We start from the raw sequence: 25,610 nt of genomic DNA on the forward strand, positions 1-25,610 counted from the left end.
TTTTTCAAACATTATCTCCTCTGAGCGCGTTTGTTGTGTCAGCTTCAAACTCGCACAGGAGAGAGATTGAACCCTTCTGATTAAAAGTTGCGCAAAATGTTTTTCTAACTGCTCCGGTTTTTATTTTACGAGCCTTCAAAGAACTGCTGCGCCGCTGCCGTCTCAAGACGGCCGCTTAAAAGCAGGAAGCTTCAGCGTGACCACACAGTGCAGAGAAGGTAGGTAGTGTGCGGGTAAAGATGTGTTGACTGGGTGAAAGAAGGAGGCACCAGTTCGACTCCAGAGTACAGAGATGGTAGGTAAAGTGCAGGTAAAGATATGTTATCTGGGTGATGGCAGAAAGCACCAGCATGTATGGGTGAAAGAAAGAAGCACCAGTGTGACCCCAGGATGCAGGGAAGGTAGGTAATGTGCAGGTGAAAATATGTTGAATGGGTAAAGGCAGGAAACACAAGCAAAAGTCGGTCCCGTCCATTTAATTTATTAAGTATTTTTGGAAAGAAGTCACTTTACTTTAATTTTTACCCCAATCGCTGCATTTACTTACATCCTTTCAGTAAAAAACAGTACTTTTATGTACAGTCCAGGCCAAAAGTTTGGACACCCCTTCTCATTCAGTGTTTTCTCTTTATTTTCATGACTATTTACATTGTATATGGTCACATCCAAACTATGGATGAACACATGTGGCGGTATAGCTCGGTTGGTAGAGTGGCCGTGCCAGCAACTTAAGGGTTGTAGGTTCGATTCCCGCTTCCACCATCCTAGTCACTGCCGTTGTGTCCTTGGGCAAGACACTTTACCCACCTGCTCCCAGTGCCACCCACACTGGTTTAAATGTAACTTAGATATTGGCTTTCACTATGTAAAGCGCTTTGAGTCACTAGAGAAACGCGCTATTAAATATAATTCACTTCACTTTACAAAAAAAGGTGAAATAACTGAAAACGTGTTTTTATATTCTAGTTTCTTCAAAATGGCCACCCTTTGCTCTGATAACTGCTTTGCACACTCTTGGCATTCTCTTGTCGAGCCATCTGTGGTCACTTCTCCACGCAGGAGAGGGGGGCTGAGCAGAAAAGAGACGGCAGATCAACTGGTCTAAAAGGAGGTTTAAAGGCAAACTGTCATTCTGTTGCAGTGTAGCTACTGTCTGCAACTCTGCAAATGTCAAAGACATTTGATACCTCCGACAGTGGTGCTGTGCTACCTTTTCATACGTCAAGTTTTGGTTTTTCGTGCCAAACAGTGTTTAAATTTGTTTAAAACGCAGCGCTGCAGTGGTGAATGTTCCTGCTGACGCATGCCTCCGCAGAGGTCAGAGACATGTTGCAGCACCTGGTGGTCCTCTGCCCCTCAGACTTGCTACATTTCACTGGCACTAGTGTGTGTCTGCGCTCTCTGTCAAGCATGTGAAGGGCCTGGCTGACCCTGGAACAAAGCACTTCTTACACACAGGACTGAGAAAAATGTGCTTCAAGCTGTGAAGTACGAAGACCGGGTCATTGTTATTTTAAGTTCATTGCGGAAAGGAAAATAGTTTTTTCGATATATAAACCCCGTTTCCATCCATCCATCCATCCATCATCTTCCGCTTATCCGAGGTCGGGTCGCGGGGGCAGCAGCCTAAGCAGGGAAGCCCAGACTTCCCTATCCCCAGCCACTTCGTCTAGCTCTTCCCGGGGGATCCCGAGGCGTTCCCAGGCCAGCCGGGAGACATAGTCTTTCCAACGTGTCCTGGGTCTTCCCCGTGGCCTCCTACCGGTTGGACGTGCCCTAAACACCTCCCTAGGGAGGCGTTCGGGTGGCATCCTGACCAGATGCCCGAACCACCTCATCTGGCTCCTCTCGATGTGAAGGAGCAGCGGCTTTACGTTGAGCTCCTCCCGGATGGCAGAGCTTCTCACCCTATCTCTAAGGGAGAGCCCCGCCACCCGGCGGAGGAAACTCATTTCGGCCGCTTGTACCCGTGATCTTATCCTTTCGGTCATGACCCAAAGCTCATGGCCATAGGTGAGGATGGGAACGTAGATCGACCGGTAAATTGAGAGCTTTGCCTTCCGGCTCAGCTCCTTCTTCACCACAACGGATCGATACAACGTCCGCATTACTGAAGACGCCGCACCGATCCGCCTGTCGATCTCACGATCCACTCTTCCCCCACTCGTGAACAAGACTCCTAGGTACTTGAACTCCTCCACTTGGGGCAGGGTCTCCTCCCCAACCCGGAGATGGCACTCCACCCTTTTCCGGGCGAGAACCATGGACTCGGACTTGGAGGTGCTGATTCTCATTCCGGTCGCTTCACACTCGGCTGCGAACCGATCCAGTGAGAGCTGAAGATCCCGGCCAGATGAAGCCATCAGGACTACATCATCTGCATATATAAACCCCGTTTCCATATGTGAATTAGTGTGTGAATTATATTTATATAGCGCTTTTCTCTAGTGACTCAAAGCGCTTTACAGAGTGAAACCCAATATCTAAGTTACCATTAAACCAGTGTGGGTGGCACTGGGAGCAGGTGGGTAAAGTGTCTTGCTCAAGGACACAACGGCAGTGACTAGGATGGCGGAAGCGGGGATCGAACCTGCAACCCTCAAGTTGCTGACACGGCCGCTCCACCAACCGAGCTATGGGAAATTGTGTTAGGTGTAAATATAAACGGAATACAATGATTTTCAACCCATATTCAATTGAATGCACTACGAAGACAAGATATTTGATGTTCAAACTCATAAATTAATTTTTTCTTTGCAAAGAATTATTCGTCATAGTCATCATTGTCACCGACGTCCCACTGGGTGTGAGTTTTCCTTCCCCTTATGTGGGCTCTACCGAGGATGTCTTTGTGGTTTGTGCAGCCCTTTGAGACACTAGTGATTTAGGGCTATATAAATAAACATTGATTGATTAAGGTCCTGAGTTGTCAGGGTTCAATCCTGGGCTCGGGATCTTTCTGTGTGGAGTTTGCATGTCCTTCCCGGGAATGCGTGGGTTCCCTCCGGGTACTCCGGCTTCCTCCCACTTCCAAAGACATGCACCTGGGGATAGGTTGCTTGGCAACACTAAATTGGCCCTGTGATGAGGTGGCGACTTGTCCAGGGTGTACACCGCCTTCCGCCCAATTGTAGCTGAGATGGGCGCAAGCGCCCCCCGCAACCACTAAAGGGAATAAGCAGTAGAAAATGGATGGATGTGTTGGCCTTGCGATGAGGTGGCGACATGTCCAGGGTGTATGCCGCCTTCCGCCCGATTGTAGCTGAGATAGGCACCAGCGACCCCAAAAGGGAATAAGCGGTAGGAAATGGATGGATGATGGATTGATTGAGCATTTGGATGTGTGGCCAAATACTTTTGGCAATATAGTGTACTTCACTGTTTGCAGACAAAACAACATAAAAGAAAGTGGCCACTAGAGGGTGCTGTTGGCTCAAGTGCATTGACTTATTTAGAAACAGCTCTCAGTGAGATCATGTAGTTAGTTATACACCACAAAGAGAATCAAACTGTTAATAATTTACAAAATTAACTATAAATAACCCTTTAGGATAGTGTTACTACTCCCATTAATCACGCGGATATCAAAACGTCACAATTCAAGTGTAGCATCCACTTATCTCAGGGGTGTCCAAACTTTTTCCACTGAGGGCCACAAACGGAAAAATTAAAACATGCAGGGGCTGTTTTGATATTTTTCATTTTCAAACCATAACAAAATATATGGATTTTTTTTATTTTTTATCTTTAGGACTCCCAGGGACCATAGAGGGTCTCCGTCATTAACATGTTAAAAATAAGTCAAATTATTATTTTCATTTTTTATGTAACGCTTACAGTAAATCTCTATATCAACTTCAGGTTGTTATAAAGTAAAAAATAAAAAAATAATAAAAAAGTTGTTATGCCTTTTCAGTCAAAGACAACTTTGTTTTTTTTATAGTAAAACTGAAATATGCAGTATTTCCCCCATTGCCCAAAACATTCAGAAAGCAATTTTTGATCTGAAGTAATTTGGAGCTCTAAAAAGATCAATAATGCAGGACACCATTGATTTAAATGTATTATTATTTCTAAGTGATCACAGTGAAAAAATAAATAAAATCCCACTTTTTTTGGATCCAAAAGTTCCCCCCGTCATAAAATGATACATATTTTACTTTCAACACTTAAGTTACGAGATCAACTTCAGATATATCTGTCAATTTTACGTATTAACTATTATTTTGTTGGTTTTATGCTCTTTTGTCAAAGAAAACACTATTTTTATATGGCAACCACACAATATCCACCCATCCATTTTCTACCGCTTATTCCCTTTTGGGGTCACGGGGGGGGCTGGCGCCTACCTCAGCTACAATCGGGCGGAAGGCAGGGTACACCCTGGACAAGTCGCCACCTATTCGCAGCACACAATATATGCACATCATATTTTCCACGTAAAACATTATAAAGTGAAATATTTGAAGTAATTGGAGCCTTAAAAAGGGCAATAATTCATTATAAAAAAAAAACTTTTATTTTTTATTTTTTAGCATTGGCAATAAGAGCAAAATAAAGAAAGACAAAAGAAAAACAAACAGCTTGCATGGCAGCTTTGGGTCAACATTGCAACTTTTTAGTGTTTTTTTTTTTTCATTTTTGCAATAGCATTTCCAGAATGTGTGGCGGGCCACTAAACAATTAGCTGCGGGCCAAAAATGGCCCTCTGGCCGCACTTTGAACACCCTTGACTTATCTTGTCTCCAGTATCTTGGTTATGTGGCGTTCACGGACCAAAGGGGAGGAGACTGGTGAGCCTCGCCGCACAGATGACCTCATGCTCGGAAGGAGGAGGAGCCCAGCGTCCGCTCAGTTAACGCTGGTGGTGCATCAAGTGGGAACGTGTGTGTATGGAGTTACTCTCAAATTCTGGAGAAAAGTGGTTTTTCAAGAAGGAACTTACTCTAAGGTAAGATTTAATGATGGTGTCTATTATTCCTAATAGTTCGTTCAGGAGGGGAAATGTTGGGACATGTCCGCCTAGCAGTCACATCCAGCGGGACTGACAGCGGCACGGAGGGGCTTTTTACTTTATGAACATTCCAGACTATTATCCTTAACGCTGCGTTTTTAAGTCGTTAAATGTAATTCGTCCACTCGCTGAGTAAACTTTTACTCGGTTGGAAACTTTTTGGTTAGGCGGCGACTCCCTGAACGCAACACGCTGCTCAAAGTGATACAAGCTATCGTTAGCATGCTAGCTTACTTGGGCTTTATTAATAATGTCTTTAAAGGCCTACTGAAATGAGACAATCTTATTTAAACGGGGATAGCAGGTCCATTCTATGTGTCATACTTGATAATTTCGCCATATTGTCATATTTTTGCTGAAAGGATTTAGTAGCGAACATCGACGATGAAGTTCGCAACTAATAAAACAGCCTTGCCTGTACCGGAAGTCGCAGACGATGTGCGCGTGACGTTACGGGTTGTGGAGCTCCCCACATCCTCACGTGGTTTACAATCATGGCCACCAGCAGCGAGAGCGATTCGGACCGAGAAAGTGACAATTTTCCCATTAATGTGAGCGAGGATGAAAGATTCTTGGATGAGGAAAGTGAGAGTGAAGGACTAGAGAAAAAAAAAGCAGTGGGCAGTGTGAGCGATTCAGATGTTAGTAGACACATTTACTAGGATAATTTCAGAAAATCTCTTATCTGCTTATTGTGTTACTAGTGTTTTAGTGAGATTGTATAGTCGTACCTGAAAGTTACAGGGGTGTGGTGACCGCCATTGTCTCTGAGGGAAGCCACGTTTCTCGACGAGGCGAAGCGAAGGCAGCCGGGCTGAGCTTTTATCCCCCCCCCCCCTCGACGGTGGAAGCATCCCACGTTCGGGGAGGTCTTTAAAGGCCTACTGAAATGAGACAATCTTATTTAAACGGGGATAGCAGGTCCATTCTATGTGTCATACTTGATAATTTCGCCATATTGTCATATTTTTGCTGAAAGGATTTAGTAGCGAACATCGACAAAGTTCGCAACTAATAAAACAGCCTTGCCTGTACCGGAAGTCGCAGACGATGTGCGCGTGACGTCACGGGTTGTGGAGCTCCCCACATCCTCACGTGGTTTACAATCATGGCCACCAGCAGCGAGAGCGATTCGGACCGAGAAAGTAACAATTTTCCCATTAATGTGAGCGAGGATGAAAGATTCTTGGATGAGGAAAGTGAGAGTGAAGGACTAGAAAAAAAAAAGCAGAGGGCAGTGGGAGCGATTGAGATGTTAGTAGACACATTTACTAGGATAATTTCGGAAAATCTCTTATCTGCTTATTGTGTTACTAGTGTTTTAGTGAGATTGTATAGTCGTACCTGAAAGTTACAGGGGTGTGGTGACCGCCATTGTCTCTGAGGGAAGCCACGTTTCTCGACGAGGCGAAGCGAAGGCAGCCGGGCTGAGCTTTTATTTCCCCCCCCCCCCCCCCCCCCCCCCTCGACGGTGGAAGCATCCCACGTTCGGGGAGGTCTTTAAAGGCCTACTGAAATGAGACAATCTTATTTAAACGGTGATAGCTGGTCCATTCTGTGTGTCATACTTGATAATTTCGCGATATTGTCATATTTTTGCTGAAAGGATTTAGTAGCCAACATCGACGATAAAGTTCGCAACTAATAAAACAGCCTTGCTTGTACCGGAAGTCGCAGACGATATGCGCGTGACGTCACGGGTTGTGGAGCTCCCCACATCCTCACGTGGTTTACAATCATGGCCACCAGCAGCGAGAGCGATTCGGACCGAGAAAGTGACAATTTTCCCATTAATGTGAGCGAGGATGAAAGATTCTTGGATGAGGAAAGTGAGAGTGAAGGACTAGAAAAAAAAAGCAGAGGGCAGTGGGAGCGATTGAGATGTTAGTAGACACATTTACTAGGATAATTTCGGAAAATCTCTTATCTGCTTATTGTGTTACTAGTGTTTTAGTGAGATTGTATAGTCGTACCTGAAAGTTACAGGGGTGTGGTGACCGCCATTGTCTCTGAGGGAAGCCACGTTTCTCGACGAGGCGAAGCGAAGGCAGCCGGGCTGAGCTTTTATCCCCCCCCCCCTCGACGGTGGAAGCATCCCACGTTCGGGTAGGTCTTTAAAGGCCTACTGAAATGAGACAATCTTATTTAAACGGGGATAGCAGGTCCATTCTATGTGTCATACTTGATAATTTCGCCATATTGTCATATTTTTGCTGAAAGGATTTAGTAGCGAATATCGACGATAAAGTTCGCAACTAATAAAACAGCCTTGCCTGTACCGGAAGTCGCAGACGATGTGCGCGTGACGTCACGGGTTGTGGAGCTCCCCACATCCTCACGTGGTTTACAATCATGGCCACCAGCAGCGAGAGCGATTCGGACCGAGAAAGTGACAATTTTCCCATTAATGTGAGCGGGGATGAAAGATTCTTGGATGAGGAAAGTGAGAGTGAAGGACTAGAAAAAAAAAAGCAGAGGGCAGTGTGGGCGATTCAGACGTTAGTAGACACATTTACTAGGATAATTTCGGAAAATCCGTTATCTGCTTATTGTGTTACTAGTGTTTTAGTGAGATTGTATAGTCGTACCTGAAAGTTGCAGGGGTGTGGTGACCACCATTGTCTCTGAGGGAAGCCACATTTCTCGACGAGGCGAAGCGAAAGCCGGCCGTTGGGGCCGGGCTAAGCTTTTTTTCCCCCCCTCCTCGACAGTCGTAGATTCCCACGTTCGGGGGCGGTCTTTAAAGGCCTACTGAAATGAGATTTTCTTATTCAAACGGGGATAGCAGGTCCATTCTATGTGTCATACTTGATAATTTCGCCATATTGTCATATTTTTGCTGAAAGGATTTAGTAGCCAACATCGACGATAAAGTTCGCAACTAATAAAACAGCCTTGCCTGTACCGGAAGTCGCAGACGATATGCGCGTGACGTCACGGGTTGTGGAGCTCGCCACATCCTCACGTGGTTTACAATCATGGCCACCAGCAGCGAGAGCGATTCGGACCGAGAAAGTGACAATTTTCCCATTAATGTGAGCGAGGATGAAAGATTCTTGGATGAGGAAAGTGAAAGTGAAGGACTAGAAAAAGTGTGAGCGATTCAGATGTTAGTAGACACATTTACTAGGATAATTTCGGAAAATCCCTTATCTGCTTATTGTGTTACTAGTGTTTTAGTGAGATTATATAGTCGTACCTGAAAGTTGCAGGGGTGTGGTGACCACCATTGTCTCTGAGGGAAGCCACATTTCTCGACGAGGCGAAGCGAAAGCCGGCCGTTGGGGCCGGGCTAAGCTTTTTTTCCCCCCCTCCTCGACAGTCGTAGATTCCCACGTTCGGGGGCGGTCTTTAAAGGCCTACTGAAATGAGATTTTCTTATTCAAACGGGGATAGCAGGTCCATTCTATGTGTCATACTTGATCATTTCGCGATATTGCCATATTTTTGCTGAAAGGATTTAGCGGAGAACATCGACGATAAAGTTCGCAACTTATGGTCGCTAATAAAACAGTCTTGCCTGTACCGGAAGTAGCAGATGATTTGCGCGTGAAGTCACGGGTTGTAGGGCTCCTCACATCTGAACATTGTTTACAATCATGGCCACCAGCAGCGAGAGCGATTCGGATCAAGAAAGCGACCATTTCCCCATTAATTTGAGCGAGGATGAAAGATTCGTGGATGAGGATAGTGAGAGTGAAGGACTAGAAGAAAAAAAGACTACATATGTTATTAGACACATTTACTAGGATAATTCTGGAAAATCCCTTATCTGCTTATTGTGTTATTAGTGTTTTAGTGAGATTATATAGTCGTACCTGAAAGTCGGAGGGGTGTGGCCACGGGTGTGGTGACCGCCAGTGTCTCTGAGGGAAACCACAATTCTCGACAAGGCGAAGCGAAGGCAGCCGTTGGGGCAGGGCTGACCTTTTTTTCCCCCTCCTCGACGGTGGAAGCATCCCAAGTTCACTTACAATTTAGTGGTCAATTGTACGGAATATGTACTGTATTGTGCTAATCTACCAATAAAAGTTTCAATTAATCAATGAAAAATCAACACTAATCACGCTAATATACCCAAACTATGCCAATTGTCAACACACACCTGACACAAAACAAGATAATGATTAAAATACAACCACAAACATCAGGAACTTACCCGCTTGAACTTAAAAAAACCCCACCCTTTTATTTTTATTTTAAAAATATATACTTCAAATACACATATAATACTAGGTCAGACTGTTATACTAAAATAGGTAAATACAAACTTGACTTACTTAAATTAATTTTAAAGGGGGACTGCACTTTATTTTGAAATGTTGCCTATCGTTCACAGTCCTTATGAGAGACAAACGTAGACTTAAACAAGTTGAAAAAATTACTCGGGTGTTACCATTTAGTGGTCAATTGTACGCAATATGTACTGTACTGTGCTAATCTAATAATAAAAGTTTCAATAAAAGGGAGGTGTATATTGTAGCGTCCCGGAAGAGTTAGTGCTGCAAGGGGTTCTGGGTATTTGTTCTGTTCTGTTTATGTTGTGTTACGGTGCGGATGTTCTCCCAAAATGTGTTTGTCATTCTTGTTTGGTGTGGGTTCACAGTGTGGTTCATATTTGTAACAGTGTTAAAGTTGTTTATACGGCCACCCTCAGTGTGACCTGTATGGCTGTTGACCAAGTATGCGTTGCATTCACTTGTGTGTGTAAAAAGCCGTAGATATTATGTGATTGGGCCGGCACGCCAAGGCGGTGCCTTTAAGGTTTATTGGCGCTCTGTACTTCTCCCTACGTCCGTGTACCACTCCGTTCCGCGGTGTTCTGAAGAGTCATAAATTTTACTTTTTGAAACAGATACCGATAATTTCCGATAATACATTTTAAAGCATTTTTTGCCCAATAATATTGGCAGACCGATATTATCGAACATCTCTAATTGTGAACAATAGTCAGTTCCCCTTTAAGAAATGCCACCTCCCTACTTTATTCATCTAAAGTCCCCACTTGGTATTTTTCCAGGCAAAGTCGGTCGAAATTTGTAGTGGTTTTTCCAAGTCCCAGGTAAACGTGACAATTTGCTGACGCGGAAAATTATTATTATCCATCCATCCATCTTCTTCCGCTTAGCCGAGGTCGGGTCGCGGGGGCAGCAGCCTAAGCAGGGAAGCCCAGATTTTCCTCTCCCCAGCCACTTCGTCCAGCTCTTCCCGGGGGATCCCAAGGCGTTTCCAGGCCAGCCGGGAGACATAGTCTTCCCAACGTGTCCTGGGTCTTCCCTGTGGCCTCCTACCGGTTGGATGTGCCCTAAACACCTCCCTAGGGAGGCGTTCGGGTGGCATCCTGACCAGATGTCCGAACCACCTCATCTGGCTCCTCTCGATGTGGAGGAGCAGCGGCTTTACTTTGAGCTCGTCCAGGATGGCAGACCCTACCTCTAAGGGAGAGACCTGTTAACTCATTTCGGCCGCTTGTACCCGTGATCTTATCCTTTCGGTCATGACCCAAAGCTCATGACCATAGGTGAGGATGGGAACGTAGATAGACCGATAAATTGAGAGCTTTGCCTTCCGGCTCAACTCCTTCTTCACCACAATGGATTGATACAGCGTCCGCATTACTGAAGACGCCGCACCGATCCGCCTGTCGATCTCACGATCCACTCTTCCTTCACTTGTGAACAAGACTCCAAGGTACTTAAACTCCTCCACTTGGGGCAGGGTCTCCTCCCCAACCCGGAGATGGCACTCCACCTTTTTCCGGGCAAGAACCATGGACTCGGACTTGGAGGTGCTGATTCTCATTCCGGTCGCTTCACACTCGGCTGCGAACCGATCCAGCGAGAGCTGAAGATCCCGGCCAGATGAAGCCATCAGGACCACATCATCTGCAAAAAGCAGAGGCCTAATACCGCAGCCACCAAACCGGAACCCCTCAACGCCTTGACTCCGCCTAGAAATTCTGTCCATAAAAGTTATGAACAGAATCGGTGACAAAACAAAGCCTTGGTGTAGTCCAGTGGTTCTCAAACTTTTTTTGTCATCCCCCACTTTGGACATGGGGGCGTTTTCAAGCCCCATCTGCCCCCATCGCCCAAACAGAACGCTAATGCCAAGATTAACATTTTCAAATTTATTGAACATCAAGTAACATCAAGTTGTATACATTCAAACTCAATAACATAAAATAACATCAAGTTCAATATTAAATAAAATAACTGTGCGGCTGTGGTATAACTTTCATCAAGTTCAATAATATATCAAATAACTTGCATCAATTTCAATAATAAATCAAATAACTTGCATCGAGTTCAATAATAAATTAATGAAAAGTGCCACCTTTTTGTGTTTTGATAAAATTTACCGCGCTCACAACATTTGTTAAAACCTCATTGAGTTCGGGCTGAGCTGCCTTGACGCGAGTGCCCGAAAGTGTCCAATGCGCATTTGGCGCAACCCTCTTTATTAGAGCCTGCAGCCCGTTTCTCGACCCTGCCATGGTCTGTGCGCCATCAGAGCAAAAGCCCACACAGTTTTCCCATTTAAGGTCGTGTTCTTTGAGGAAACTGTCCATTATCTTGAACAGCTCATCAGGACTGGCTCTATTTTTTTTTGTATTTGCAAAACAGCAAATCCTCGCACAGTGACTCGCCATTCACAAAGCGGACGTATCACGTATGCGATGAACAGGCAGTCTTTATTGCCGTCAGTAGCTTCGTCCACTTGTAAAGCAAAACGACGTTCTTTTGTCTACGAGTTGTTCCTCAAGATCACATGCAATGTCGCATACACGTCTCGCAACTGTGTCGTTTGACAGTGATTTACAGTTTGTATAGAAAATGGGGTTGTAAAAAAAAAAAATTTAAGAATATAATAAAAAAAATAAAAATAAATTAAAGTTACATTTCCTCCCATTTCTTGCGCCCCACCTGTCATGTGTCTATTCCCCACCTATGGGGCCCGCCCCACACTTTGAGAAACACTGGCGTAGTCCAACCCTCACTAGAAACGTGTCCGACTTACTGCCGGCAACGCGGACCAAGCTCTGACACTGATCATACAGGGAGTGAACCGCCACAATCAGACAGTCCGATACCCCATACTCTCTGAACACTCCCCACAGGACTTCCCGAGGGACACGGTCGAATGCCCTCTCCAAGTCCACAAAGCACATGTAGACTGGTAGGGCAAACTCCCATGCACCCTCAAGGACCCTGCCGAGAATATAGATCTGGTCCACAGTTCCACGACCAGGACGACAACCACACTGTTCCTCCTGAATCCGAGGTTCGACTATCCGGCGTAGCCTCCTCTCCAGTACACCTGAATAGACCTTACCGGGAAGGCTGAGGAGTGTGATCCCACGATAGTTGGAACACAACCTCCGGTCCCCCTTCTTAAAGAGAGGGACCACCACCCCGGTCTGCCAATCCAGATGTACCGCCCCCGATGTCCACGCGATGCTGCAGAGTCTTGTCAACCAAGACAGCCCCACAACATTCAGAGCCTTAAGGAACTCCGGGCGAGTCTCTTCCACCCCCGGGGCCTTGCCATGGAGGAGATTTTTAACTACCTCAGCAACCTCATCCCCAGAAATAGGACAGAAATTATTATTATTTTCCATTAATCTTAAGGTATGACCGCTTGTAGGGTGATATTTGCCACCCAAGATTAAGGTAATACTTGCCTAACATGCAGTAAAATCGTCAAAACAGAGTTGTTGCACACTATAATTAAAATCTACTCTGTGACTAAAAGTTGTACTCGAAGACAGCACTTGAAAGTATTATAAACCGTGTTAAATTTCCACTGACACTGGCACCGACATAACCCAGTATTACATTTCAAGTTCAGAAAATTGTACGTCGATTAAAGAATGATTATAGGGGGCTGTAATGCCCTCCTGATGCTTCTTGACTTGCCACAAAAAACAACAAAAAAAGTGATCATATTGGAAAGACCGGGAGAGACAGACTTCCAGTGTGTCACCAGCCTGGTTCTCATGGTCCTGGGCCAGTTGGCTCTGGATGCTGGCCGCAGAGGGGCTTTGTTATGACTGAGGAAGGGACGTTATTGGAACCACTGATCTGACTGACGGCGCATACTGAGCTCTTCATGAAGGACTTGATCAGGGGTAGGGAACCTATGGCTCTAGAGCCAGATGTGGCTCTTTTGATGACTGCATCTGGCTCTCAGATAAATCTTAGCTGACGTTGCTTAACGCGATAATTATGAATAATTTCGCTGGTAATCACAGTGCTAAAAATAACGTGCAAAATATAAAACATTCTCATGCATTTATATCCATCCATCCGTTTTCTTCCGCACCTGTTCAAGAAGTCGCATTAATGGTAAGAAGTATTTTATGTCACGATGGGGTGGGGGGGTTGCAGCTTGCTGCGGGGTCGTTCTCCCAGGAAGGCAGACGGACTACTCGGGACATGGCATTTAGGTAAAAACATGATTTAATTTGAACTAAAAAAATATACAAACAAAAATCGCTCACATCGGAGGCACAACTTGGGCTAAAGAATAAAGATAACGCATGAACAGACTAAGAACATAAATCAAACAAAACTTACTTGGCATGGCATGAAGCACGAAACTATGGCAAGGCATGAAACAAGTCAGCACAGGGCGACTGACTGGCAAAGACGAGCTTAAATACTGCCTCTGATTAGTGCTCGGGAAGCAGGTGAGCGGGCATTTTGTCCACCAGAGACAGGTGGACAAAATGAGTAACCAAGGAAACCAGACAAGGGAACGGAAAAAAAACAGGAACTTAAAGAGTCCAAAGGACGAACAGCACATGGCCAAACAAAAACATGATCAACAGACATGACATTTTATTTATTATTGGTTAGCTTTTGTGGGTTCTTCCGAGGATGTTGTAGTCGTAATGATTTGTGCAGTCCTTTGAGACATTTGTGATTTGGGTCTATATAAATAAACATTGATTGATTGATTGAGCTTCAGAATAACAATCTCATTAAAAAGAATAAGACACTTATTATACTCTAAAAATGTTAGTCTTACTTAAAAATGCACGCATTTAGTTGTATTCAGTGTTAAAAAATATGATATGGCTCTCACGGAAATACATTTTGAAGTATATGGCTTTCATGGCGCTCTCAGCCAAAAAGGTTCCCGACCCCTGGACTTGATGAAGTAGAGAATGTGAAAGTGGTTCTCGTTTGAGAGTTCAGTTGGTTCGGCCCACAAAATTGCTCGCTGTTATCTGTTTTATTGATCACGGCACATGTTTCATCTAATGAATCATTTATTATTGGTTCAAATGTCACAGTTATCGCAATTTTTATAGTGAATTGGAGTAAGTTATGTCACATTTTATTGGGTCCTGAGCTGTAAAAGTTGAAAGAACCCTGCCGTATACAAATATCTAAGATCAAACACAATCCGTTCTGGGGTTCGTGACACTGGACGACATCTGATTAGTTGGAAATTCCATTATTTCCTTGGGAAAGTCTGTTCCATTAAACAGTTGCCATCATTAGACGAATACCGTATTTTCCGGACTATAAGCCACCACTTTTTTTTCCCAACGCTATGATCCATGTGGCTTATAAAACGGTGCGATCAAAGTTCAGGTTAAAGTACCACTGATAGTCACACACACTAGGTGTGGTGAAATTACCCTCTGTATTTGACCCATACCCTTGTTCCAACCCTGGGAGGTGAGGGGAGCAGTGAGCAGCATTTTGGCAATTTAGCCCCCAATTCCATCCCTTGATGCTGAGTGCTAAGCAGGGAGGTAATGAGTCCCATTTGTATAGTCTTTGGTATGACTCGGCCGGGGTTTGAACTCACAACCTACCGATTTCTGGCCGGACACTCTAACCACAAGGCCACTAAGCAGGTTACTAATAAAAATATATAATCAATCCATCCATCCATTTTCTACAGCTTGTCCCGTTTAATAATAATACATAAAAGGATTAACATACAATATTAGATTTTACATCTCTGACAGCCATATTGTTTTGTATTAAACAAAAAGTTTTCAAAAAACACCCACAGACCCTGAAAAGGTGTGTTATTGTTGGTGCTATGGTGCCATCTTTTGGACGATTTTCGTCATTGCAGGTTCTGCGTGTTGAACTTTTACAACATTTCCTTATGTTTAGTGCCTTAAACCTGAAGTACATGTGCCGTTCAGTCTTCCATAAAAAGGATTAACATTTAATAGTCGATTTTTCGTCGTTAACAGCCATATTGTTTCGTATTCAACAAATAGTTTTCATAAAACACAGACAGACACTGAAAAGGTGTGTTATTGTTGGTGCTATGGTGACATATTTTGGACGAGTCCGCTCACTGCAAGTGCTGTGTGTCGAACTTTTACAATATTTCCTTATGTTTAGTACCTTAAACCTGAAGTACATATGCCGTTCAGTCTTCCATAAAAAGGATTAACATTTAATAGTAGATTTTTCGTTAGTTTTCATAAAACACAGACAGACACTGACAAGGTGTGTTTTTGTTGGTGCTATGGTGACATATTTTGGATAAGTCCACTCACTGCAGGCGCTGTGTGTTGAACTTTTACAATATTTCCTTGTATCTAGTGCCTTAAACTGGAAGTACATGTGCCGTTCTTTCTACCAGTCATTCATAGCATTCCTACTGTTATGGTGTCTTCACTCATCACTCCAAGCAACGTTTAAAGGCCTACAGAAATGAGATTTTCTTATTTAAACGGGGATAGTAGGTCCATTCTATGTGTCATACTTGATCATTTCGAGATATTGCCATATTTTTGCTGAAAGGATTTAGTAGAGAACATCCACGATAAAGTTCGCAACTGGAGAAAAGCCCTGCCTCTACCGGAATTCGCAGACGATGACGGCACATGTTGATGGCTCCTCACATCTTCACATTGTTTTTAATGGGAGCCTCCAACAAAAACAGCTATTCGTACAGAGAAAACGACAATTTCCCCATTAATTTGAGTGAGGATGAAAGATTCGTGTTTGAGGATATTGATAGCGACGGACTAGGAAAAAAAAACGCGATTGCATTGGGACAGTTTCAGATGTTTTTAGACACATTTACTCGGATAATTCTGGGAAATCCCTTATCTTTCTATTGTGTTGCTAGTGTCTTAGTGAGTTTAACAGTACCTGATAGTCGGAGGGGTGTATCCACGGGTGTGTTGACGCGCAGTGTCTCAGGGATGTCGACGGCAGCTTTATGGGCGGCACAAGCTCAGCAGATCTCCGGTAGGAAGCGACTTTTTACCACAATTTTCTCACTGAAACCTGCTGGTTGACATTCGGTCGGGATCCATGTTCGCTGTGATCCATAGTAAAGTTTCTCCTCCGTGAATTTTAAACAAGGAATCACTAAAGGCTAAAGCTTCCCAACTCCATCTTTCTACTTGGACTTCTCCAATATTAATTGAACAAATTGCAAAGGATTCAGCAACACAGATCTCCAAAATACTGTGTAATTATGCGGTTTAAGCAGACGACTTTTAGCTGTGTGTGTGTGCAGCGCTAATATTTCCTAACAGCCCGTGACGTCAAGTGTACACCTCATCATTACGCGACGTTTTCAAGAAAAAACTCCCGGGAAATTTAAAATTGCAATTTAGTAAACTAAAAAGGCTGTATTGGCATGTGTTGCAATGTTAATATTTCATCATTGATATATAAACTATCAGACTGTGTGGTGGGTAGTAGTGGGTTTCAGTAGGCCTTTAAAATTTATGCTTAACGGTAGTAAACCATCAAATATTTAATAGTAGCCTGTGCTATCGTAATGTAATCAAGCTAGCATTGTTAGCATTAGCTAAAAATGCTAACACGTTTACAAGTGCCTCTGTTGGTATTATTAACTTGCAATGGCATTATTTTTGTATTGTTTCAGTTTCACAAAATCCTCTGTAAACCAGAATGTTTTAATGTAGACACTAGGGGTGTAACGGTACCCAAAAATTTCGGTTCGGTACGTACCTCGGTTTAGAAGTCACGGTTCGGTTTATTTTCGGTACAATAAGAAAACAACAAAATATACACTTTTTGGGTATTTATTTACCAAATTTGTAAACAATAGCTTGATCCTTTTAACATTGGGAACACTATAATAATTTTGCCCACGTTAATCCACATTAAACTGCCTCAAGTTGTTGCTTGGATGAAATACAATGACACAACTTTTCTTCTACATATAAAAAGTGCAACATTAAACAGTTTCAAGTCAACTCATCATGCTTAATTTATTACAGCATTGGGGAAGCCTGTAGTTAATTTTTATTATGTAAATGTTATATTTGTATCAACATGTGATTGCAGGGACCCTGCCATTCAAAACTAGGCAGCTACATTACTAATGATTAATGCAACTATAGCTGAAAATTCATCCCTGACCATCATGGAGTTTATGTAGGCTTTATGATGCACTTCAATTATTTTATACACTATCAGAGACAGAAACTCTTCATTTGATATAATGTCCATTTTTGCTGCTTCAACACACCTCAATCAACACTGTCCGTAACACACACACACACACACCGCAAAACGAGTTAACGTTTCGCTAAAAGCTAACTAGCCTTCACCTAAAGCCAGGACTGCGAGTGAGCTGAGCTGCACTTTGTTTCTAGAAGGTCAACGGGCTCATAGTGATGTTTAGAAAGTAGTTGACTTGGAATACAATTTGGGGAGAGTGAGTTGCTCCAAGTCCGAGTCCATGGTTCTCGCCCGGAAAAGGGTGGAGTGCCATCTCCGGGTTTGGGAGGAGACCCTGCCCCAAGTGGAGGAGTTCAAGTACCTAGGAGTCTTGTTCACGAGTGAGGGAAGAGTGGATCGTGAGATCGACAGGCTGATCGGTGCGGCGTCTTAAGAATTTGCAATAATGGTAAAAAGTATTTTACTTATTATAGTAATTGAACACAAACATTATGTTAAAATGTTATAATCATATTTATTACTACAAACATACATTTTTAAGTGCAAATAATTGTGCAGAGACATCCACTGTTTCAAGCAAATATTATAAAAAAAATACCTTACAATTCAGTGTCTTTAAAGGGAAAAACATTGAGTGTAAAAAATGTTCACCAATGTTAATCTTGACAGGTTTTTAAATTAGTTTCAGTTAGTCTTTTAACCAAAATGTGTTTTAGTATTGGGTTAGTCATCTAAATTAAATTAGATTTGGTTGACGGAATTCCTAAACATCGGTCTTGAAAGGATTTGATTAATTCTACTGTAATTGCAGAGCATCTCAAAAACTGAATTCACAGCAATGCACTCCATCATCCATCCATCCATCCATCCATTTTCTACCGCTTGTTTCCTTTTGGGGTCGCGGGGGGCGCTGGCGCCTATCTCAGCTACAATCGGACGGAAGGCGGGGTATACCCTGGACAAGTCGCCACCTCATCGCAGGGCCAACACAGATAGACAGACAACATTCACACACTAGGGCCAATTTAGTGTTGCCAATCAACCTATCCCCAGGTGCATGTCTTTGGAAGTGGGAGGAAGCCGGAGTACCCGGAGGGAACCCACGCATTCACGGGGAGAACATGCAAACTCCACACAGAAAGATCCCCAGCCTGGATTTGAACCCAGGACTACAGGAACTTCGTATTGTGAGGCAGACGCACTAACCCCTCTGCCACCGTGAAGCCATCAATATTTCAATAATAACATTTCACACACACACTACTACTAGTACAGGGGTTAGTGCGTGTGCCTCACAATACAAAGGTCCTGAGTTCAATCTCGGGCTCGAGATCTTTCTGTGTGGAGTTTGCATGTTCTCCCCGTGACCGTGCGGGTTCCCTCCGGGTACGGGACAAATGGTACAAATGGATGGAGGGATGGTTAGCTTCAGAATAACAATGTTATTAAGAAGAATAAGAGACTTATTATACTCTAAAAATGTTGGTCTTACTTAAAAATCCATCCATTTTCTACTGCTTCTTCGTTAATGTATGCATTTTGTTGTATTCAGTGTTAAAAAATATTTTATGGCTCTCACGGAAAAATACATTTTATAATATGTGGCTTTCATGGCTCTCTCAGCCAAAAAGGTTCCCGACCCCTGATCTAATGTGTTTAGATTCATGTATCTCTTTGGGAACTTTAACGATGCATCTTCTGTTTACAACCTCTCGTGTTTAGTTTACTTTCACTGCTACTGTCAGCCCATTTCCAGCCGCAACATGACTGCTGTAAAACGATCAACCCCCATGGACGTGTTAACCCTTTGTTTGGGAACTTGTTGAAGTACTCGCAAACTGTCGGAGCAGAAACGGATTGTGGTAACTTAGAGTAGTACTTAAATGGTCTATAACAGGGGTGCCCACACTTTTTCTGCAGGCGAGCTACTTTTCAATTGACCAACTCGAGGGGATCTACCTCATTTATATATATCATTTATATGTATTTATTTATGAAAGAGACATTTTTATAAACAAGTTAAATGTGTTTAATGATAATACAAGCATGTGTTACACATATAGATGTCTTTCTTTCACAAAGACAAGAATATAAGTTGGTGTATTACCTGATTCTGATGACTTGCATTGATTGGAATCAGACAGTAATGATGATAACGCCCACATTTTCAAATGGAAGAGAAAAAAAGTTGTACTTTCTGTACAATACCACATGAAAGTGGTTGGTTTTTGGCATCTAATTCATCCAGCTTCCATACACTTTACAAGAAAAAGATTGGCGGCAAATTCCGTAGCTTGCTTGATTGACATTCACGGCACCCGAGGGTCTTGTGAGATGACGCTGGCTGCTGCCAGTTCATTATTATGAAAAAATGACAGAGAGGAAGGCGAGAAACACTTTTTATTTCAACAGACTTTCGCGCCGTCTTTTCCGTCAAAACTCTAAAGGCCGACTGCACATTTCCTATCTTCACAATAAAAGCCCTGCTTCATGCTGCCTGCGCTAACAAAATAAGAGTCTCAGAAAGCTGGCGTGCACAAGTGATGTGCACGCCAGCTTTCTGAGGGATCGCTTGTGCACGCCAGTTTTCTGAGACTCTGTATTTAGTTAGCGCAGGCAGCATGAAGCAGGGCTTTTAATGTGAAGATAGGAAATGTGCAGTCGGCCTTTAGAGTTTTGACGGAAGGTACGGCGCGAGAGTCTGTTGAAATAAAAAGTGTTTCTCGCCTTCCTCTCGGTCATATTTTCATAATAATGATCTTGCAGCAGCCAGCGTCATCTCACAAGACCCTCCGGTACCGTGAATGTCATTTAAGTGACGTCTTGGTGAAGATTGATGATCACTCATTTTTAGGTCTATTTTTTTTAAAAGCCTGGCTGGAGATCGACTGACACACCCCCCGCGGTCGACTGGTAGCTCGCGATCGACGTAATGGGCACCCCTGGTCTATAACAACGAGATAGAAATACAACATACACCTATTTCAATGTATTTTGTAATTGTCGTTGAAAGTCCGTGGTTTAGGAGCAGTGCGGACGTCAAGTGACGTTCCCTCTGAGATGGGTGTGAGCGTCTGACGATGCAGATGCAAACACAGTGGGGAGGAATGAAGCAGCACAGTGTGAAATTGCATAGCCTGAACGAGTGCATATTTGTGGCCGGGGGGGACAACAAAGAGCAACCACAGAACAATACCCTGGAATGTCGGCCGGCGAGTGCTCTCACTTTTACACTTCGTAAAAAGCTCATAATAGTTTGTCAAGCAGCAGTTGTAAAGGTCTTAAAACTAAGTGAACGCTGTACATAAATCCTTATGATTGTGCCCAGTAAAGCTCGAGGAGTCTGTCTTGTCCATATTTATGTCAATGTGGAGTTGATTGTTGATTCATCTTGACCAGTAGAGACATTGTTGAGTCAGTCTTGCCGTCTAAAGAAGATCAAAACAACATCATTTATGGTAAGGTGAGTTGGACCTCCCACCATTATTAGTAATGTGTTGCATGCTGACATTAACACAGTTCAGATTGTTTATAAACAGATTTAGCTGTCCTTCAAAGATAATGATTGGTAAAAGACCATTTTTATAGATTAATTTTCCCATCACCAATGCAGTTGGTAGTAAAACACAGGCTTATTCATATACCGTATTTCCTTGAATTGCCGCAGGGCAATTGAATTACTGCCGGGTCAAACTCGCTTCGCAAAATAATTAGCGCATGCTTAGTATTACCGCCTGTTCAAACTCGTGACATCACGAGTGACACGTCCCTGTCATCATTTTCAAAATGCAGGAGGCTGATTTCAATACTGGTAATTTGAAATCGCATAAAGGGAAGAAGATTAAGAGCTATTCAGTAGGATTTAAGGTCCAAGCTTACATCACACTCCAATTTATACTGCATGCCTTTGGTAAGTGCCGGAGTGAGAAGAGGTTTTAAAATAATTAACGCATGCTTACTTTTACCGCATGCCTTTGGTAAGCGCAGGGGTGAGAAGAGGTTTTAAATTAATTAGCGCCCCGGCAGCAATTCAAGGAAATACTATATATATATATATATATATATATATATATATATATATATATATATTTATCCTGCACTACAATTAGCTAATGCAACAAAATTTCGAATATATATATACATATATATATATTAGGGGGGGTGGGAGAAAAATCGATTCGAATACGAATCAAATCGAATAAGTTGTGCGATTCAGAATCGATTCTCATTTCTAAAAAAAATAAAAAAAAATTTTAGTATATATATCCATCCATTTACTACCGCTTATTCCCTTTGGGGTCGCGGGGGGCGCTGGCGCCTATCTCAGCTACAATCGGGCGGAAGGCAGGGTACACCCTGGACAAGTCGCCACCTCATCGCAGGGCCAACACAGATAGACAGACAACATTCACACACTAGGGCCAATTTAGTGTTGCCAATCAACCTATCCCCAGGTGCATGTCTTTGGAAGTGGGAGGAAGCCGGAGTACCCGGAGGGAACCCACGCATTCACGGGGAGAACATGCAAACTCCACACAGAAAGATCCTGAGCCCGGGATTAAACCCAGGACTACTCAGGACCTTCGTATTGTGATACAGATGCACTAACCACTCTTCCACCGTGAAGCCTAGTATATATATAAATATATATATATATATATATATATATATATATATATTATTTTTTATTTTTTTTTATCAATCCAACAAAACAATACACAGCAATACCATAACAATGCAATCCAATTCCAAAACCAAACCTGACCCAGCAACACTCAGAACTGCAATAAACAGAGCAATTGAGAAGAGACACAAACACGACACAGAACAAAACAAAAGTAGTGAAACAAAAATGAATATTATCAACAACAGTATCAATATTAGTTATAATTTGAGCATAGCAGTGATTAAAAATCCCTTATTGACATTATCATTAGACATTTATATAAATAAATAAAAAAAACAATAGTGTCACAGTGGCTTACACTTGCATCGCATCTCATAAGCTTGACAACACACTGTGTCCAATGTTTTCACAAAGATAAAATAAGTCATATTTTTGGTTCATTTAATAGTTAAAACAAATTTACATTATTGCAATCAGTTGATAAAACATTGTTCTTTACAATTATAAAAGTTTGTTTTTTTTAAGAATCTACTACTCTGCTTGCATGTCAGCAGACTGGGGTAGATCCTGCTGAAATCCTATGTATGGAATGAATACAGAATCGTTTTGAATTGGAAATATATCGTTTTTGAATCGGGAATCGAATTGAAAAAATCGATATATAATCGAATCGTGACCCCAAGAAATCGATATTAAATTGAATCGTGGGACACCCAAATATTCACAGCCCCTATATATATATATATATATATATATATATATATATATAAATATTTTTTTTTAATACCCCAAAAACAACATATGATATAGTATTTTTCTTTAAATTATTTATACATACATATGAAATTAGTGCCAATGACAACTTTTTCCTCATTTTATTTATAAAGCATATATTTTATAAATAAAAAGGACAAGATAAGAACTTAAGAGATCTGTAACTTATCAATATCTGCTGGACTGTTTGTCATAGACAGTGTGTTTGGACAAACACTTGTAGGCTCATTTGGTGCGTTTTTCTTTTCATCGTTTTGTGGTTTAAATGGTAATGTTCCTACTTTGTCACATTTTAATACAATCTTTGTAGTATCGTGTCTTCAAGTGAAAGAACATATGAGACAAGTTTGCTGAATGCAATATACTATACTATTTGATACAAACAACAGATAATTACATAATGAGATTAACATTTTCTGTCATATTGCGATATATACCGTTTAATCGCACAGAACTACTCTTGGGTCTTCCATTTGTCATTTTCTAAATGTTCTCTGTCAGTGTGCATTTGACTGACATCTCCAAGCATGTGAAAACATTTTTTCCCTCCAGCGGAGAAACACTTTGTAGCTTCTAAAGACAACTTGTTAATATTTTACCCTTCATCAAACAGAAGGATTTCTGAGAGTCAAACACTGAGCTGGGTCAATAAAACCGTTTCCTATTACTCTTATTTATTTTTGACTGCCGGTGTTCATTAGCACATAAGTGGCTCAGCGGGGACTAAATAGATGGATGGTGAGAGACAATTACTGGCGATAACAGCGGTTAATAACTGAAAATCCCACGTGGACGGACAATTTTCAAAAAGTTGTTGGTGTGATGTGAGTAGTGGTGTTGTGAGAGTAATTTGACATCTATGGGTAGAAAAACTGGCTTGTGAGACTCTCTTATTATGTTACACAGGGATCTGTCAAGCAGTCGTGATGTACATCATTGCCCATGGCTATCATGGCTGAGAATATAAAATATGATTTTTATGTGAAAGAACATGAAGCAACATCTTGTCCTGCCTGACCGTTTCAATTTAAGTTTTAGTCACTTTGAAGAGCCTCAGCTGTAAATAGTAAGAACTGATTACCTCGTAAAACGTGCCTTGACACTTTGGAGTGTAACCGTCATGGGAGTGAAATAAATTGGCTTCCGCACACTCGCTGACAGGCATGAATTGGAGCATCAATCATGTCAAGGACAGGAAACCCAATTCCCTTTTCCCATACTTACCTAATGAGTGGATCAAACCTGTTATCATCAGCAGTAAAGCACCTGGTGTTGCTGCGAACCACAACTTTGAGCGTACCTGCACAGTCGGTTCTCATGCAAACGTAGGAATTATACCATGAATTGATTTACGTGGACCCCGACTTAAACAAGTTGAAAAATTGACCATGTAGCGGTCAATTGTACGGAATATCAATCAATCAATCAATCAATGTTTACTTATATAGCCCTAAATCACTAGTGTCTCAAAGGGCTGCACAAACCACCACGACATCCTCGGTAGGCCCACATAAGGGCAAGGAAAACTCACACCCAGTGGGACGTCGGTGACAATGATGACTATGAGAACCTTGGAGAGGAGGAAAGCAATGGATGTCGAGCGGATCTAACAGGATACTGTGAAAGTTCAATCCACAATGGATCCAACACAGTCGCGAGAGTCCAGTCCAAAGAGGATCTAAGACACAGCAGCGAGAGTCCCGTTCACAGCGGAGCCAGCAGGAAACCATCCCAAGCGTAGGCGGACCAGCAGCGCAGAGATGTCCCCAGCCGATACACAGGCAAGCAGTACATGGCCACCGGATCGGACCGGACCCCCTCCACACGGGAGAGTGGGACATAGAAGAAAAAAAAAAGAAACGGCAGATCAACTGGTCTAAAAAGGGAGTCTATTTAAAGGCTATAGTATACAAATGAGTTTTAAGGTGAGACTTAAATGCTTCTACTGAGGTGGCATCTCGAACTGTTACCGGGAGGGTATTCCAGAGTACTGGAGCCCGAACGGAAAATGCTCTATAGCCCGCAGACTTTTTTTGGGCTTTGGGAATCACTAATAAGCCGGAGTCCTTTGAACGCAGATTTCTTGCCGGGACATATGGTACAATACAATCGGCAAGATAAGATGGAGCTAGACCGTGTAGTATTTTATACGTAAGTAGTAAAACCTTAAAGTCACATCTTAAGTGCACAGGAAGCCAGTGCAGGTGAGCCAGTACAGGCGTAATGTGATCAAACTTTCTTGTTCTTGTCAAAAGTCTAGCAGCCGCATTTTGTACCAACTGTAATCTTTTAATGCTAGACATGGGGAGACCCGAAAATAATACGTTACAGTAGTCGAGGCGAGACGTAACAAACGCATGGATAATGATCTCAGCGTCTTTAGTGGACAGAATGGAGCGAATTTTAGCGATATTACGGAGATGAAAGAAGGCCGTTTTAGTAACGCTTTTAATGTGTGCCTCAAAGGAGAGAGTTGGGTCGAAGATAATACCCAGATTCTTTACCGTGTCGCCTTGTTTAATTGTTTAGTTGTCAAATGTTAGAGTTGTATTATTAAATAGAGTTCGGTGTCTAGCAGGACCGATAATCAGCATTTCCGTTTTTTTGGCGTTGAGTTGCAAAAAGTTAGCGGACATCCATTGTTTAATTTCATTAAGACACGCCTGTACTGTGCAATCTACTAATAACAGTTTCAATCAATCAATCCGGCCTTGTACAAACAGTAACACACTTGAATTTGTGCATAACTTTATTAAGAATTATTAGG

The 25,610-nt window shown here is 42.5% G+C and overlaps 1 protein-coding gene across 3 annotated transcripts in view; it reads left to right on the plus strand.

The window, feature by feature from the left end:
• The first annotated feature begins 4,779 nt into the window (after positions 1-4,779).
• LOC133537891 (protein TANC1-like) overlaps positions 4,780-25,610 on the plus strand; it is a 389,287-nt gene continuing 368,456 nt past the window's right edge. For 2 of the 3 annotated variants that reach the window (XM_061879023.1, XM_061879025.1), the window contains exon 1: positions 4,781-4,951. The gene's annotated coding sequence lies outside the window, so the exon portion shown is untranslated. Of the gene's footprint in view, positions 4,952-25,610 lie in introns of all 3 variants that reach the window. The other variant, XM_061879022.1, reaches the window with a different exon arrangement.

Source organism: Nerophis ophidion, linkage group LG19 (assembly GCF_033978795.1).
Source record: "Nerophis ophidion isolate RoL-2023_Sa linkage group LG19, RoL_Noph_v1.0, whole genome shotgun sequence".
Taxonomy (NCBI): Eukaryota; Metazoa; Chordata; class Actinopteri; order Syngnathiformes; family Syngnathidae; genus Nerophis; species Nerophis ophidion.